Source organism: Mustela putorius, unplaced genomic scaffold (genome assembly GCF_011764305.1).
Source record: "Mustela putorius furo isolate JIRA1106 unplaced genomic scaffold, ASM1176430v1.1 tig00003853_pilon_pilon_pilon, whole genome shotgun sequence".
NCBI lineage: Eukaryota > Metazoa > Chordata > Mammalia > Carnivora > Mustelidae > Mustela > Mustela putorius.
This window is the reverse complement of record NW_025422005.1, coordinates 78,096,254-78,098,732: the sequence shown is the minus strand read 5'-3', so window position 1 is coordinate 78,098,732 and position 2,479 is coordinate 78,096,254.

Sequence of the window (2,479 nt, the reverse complement as noted above, 5' to 3'; positions counted from 1 at the left end):
TGCTCTTCTATGTGTTTTATAAATATTAACTCATTTAATCATCATCTCAATTTTATGACATAGGTACTATTATTATCCCTATATAATGTCAGAGAAAACCAATACACAGAAGGGCTAGATAACTTGCCTGAGGTCACACAGCTCATAAGTGGGGATTTGAAGCTGGGTTTGTATAGTAGCACCAAAGAAGGGCTTAAAGAATAGGGCTTTCTCTGAAGTCAAACAGCTATTCAGTGTGATATCCTTTCTTCATTGTGTTTGAAATCTAGTTCACTGTAGGTCCTGTATGTGGATGCAGAGTGAGGGAGTCATTCAGGCAGGCCTTATGCTTTCTTACCCATGGCTAATTAACACAGAGCCTGTGATCTCTGAGCAAGCTTTTTACATTAGAAAATCAGAATTTTTAAATGTCCCCTGCTCAGAAAAAACTAGGTAGGAGTCTGTCTCTTCATGTGGTTTATCGGATCATGGACTATGGGAGTTGAAAGGGGGCCTTAAAAATGATTCCTTCTGGGTGCCTGGGTGGCTCAGTGGGGTAAGCCACTGCCTTCGGCTCTGGTCATGATCTCAGGGTCCTGGGATCGTGTCCTGCATAGGACTCTCTGCTCAGCAGGGGGCCTGCTTCCCTTCCTCTCTCTCTGCCTGCGTCTCTGCCGACTTGCGATCTCTCTCTGTCAAATAAACAAACAAAATCTTTAAAAAAAATGATTTCTTCTGTGCTCTAAATTAATAATGGAAAAACTGAGGCCCATTGACGAATGTGGCTTACTCGGGGTCAAAGAGAGAATAAGGGTTGCACCAGGATGAGTACCTTTCCCAGGATGCCCAGGAGTTTGCTTGTACTGGCCCTTTTCATTTGAGGAGACTCTCTGGAGCTCCAGATGTGCCAGGCCATGCTGAGACTATAGTGACAAGATTTGAGTATCATTGAGACTAGAAAGCAAAGGGAAAATCTTGGCTCAGATACAGCCATAAGCAGGATGAAGACTCCATAGCTTATCCCTCCCACCTAGGATCATTCAGAGTGACACCTCCCAGGAAACCCAGAGATCTTGTTGGGCGTGTCAAGCTTACTTTTTAGTCCTCAGTTCCATGACCTCTGAATATCTATTTTCCCTCATGGTCTCTGTCTCAGTAAAGTTACCACCACCTACACAATTCTGTAGTCTTGACACCCTTGACTTTTCCTTCTCCTCATCTCCATAGTGACTTCTCTGGTTTAGAACTTCACCACCTGCAATAGCCTTATAACTAGTCTTTCTGCTTCTGACTTGCCCTACTCTAAGTAGTTCCATGCATGGTAGCCAAAATTAACTGTTTTACATTTTCACAAATGTACATTTTTAATTATAAAATTAATACATACTTGTAACAATTTGAAACAATGTAATGGGATATAAAGTAAAACCTGGGGGGTGTCTTGGTGGCTCAGGCAGTTAAGCATCTCCTTCAGCTCAGGTCTTAATCCCAGGGTCCTGGGATCGAGTCCCACATTGGGCTCCCTGCTCAGTTGGGAGTCTGCTTTTCCCTTTCCCTCTGCCCATCCCCCCAGCTTGTGCTCATCCTCTCTCTCCCTCACTCTCTCTCAAGTAAGAGAGATAAAAAAAAATCTTTAAAAAAATAAAGTAAAATCCAAAAGACTCCCATCTCCTATATTTTTAACCTCAACCTAGGTAAACAGTTTAGTGTACTTCCTATCAGACTCCTTTCTATGCTTATCCAGACACAACTGGGCATATCCTATATGCTGTATGCCACTTTATTATTATCTTATAGGCTGTATGCCACTAAAGGAAGCCCAGAGCTGCCTATTTCTTTGCACATTCCAGGTTCTGTGTCCTTTCCTTAATTTGTTAATGCATTCCCCTTGGTTCTTTCCTCACCTTCCTTCCTTCAGCTGGCACCTCCTAATCCTTTTAAGACTTAACTCATCTGTCATTTCCTTCCTGATGCCCCCAGACTCAGTAGGTATGTCTCCTTTTACTCTATGTTATTGTGCTGTATTATTATAAGTTCTTCTGCACTGCTTTCTCCCACTGGAGCAGAGCTTCTTGAGGAAGAGTCTATGTCTCATTCTCCATGGTATCCCCCATACTTGGCATAAAACCAGGCACAGTGTTCAATTCACATGATTGAATTCTGTTCACTGCCTGAGTCTCCTGAAGTTTAAGTGCCTTGGGTTGGGAGGCAGTTATTCCAAGAAGACAGGACTATGAACCTTCCTGACAGTCCTTTCACAGCAATAATAGGAGACAAGATAGAGTCTGAAGAACAAGAGAAAGGATCCAAGGTTAGGTAAAGGAGAATGGTGGCATCGAGGGAAGTAAAGGAGCTAAAACTTACAAAGAATATTCACATCTAACACCTTATATATGTTACTATATCTTATCTTCTCAACACTATCATTCCCTTTTTACAAATAAGAAAATTAAGGATCAGGATATAAAGTGCCTTGCCCAAGTAGCAGAACCAAGGTTCA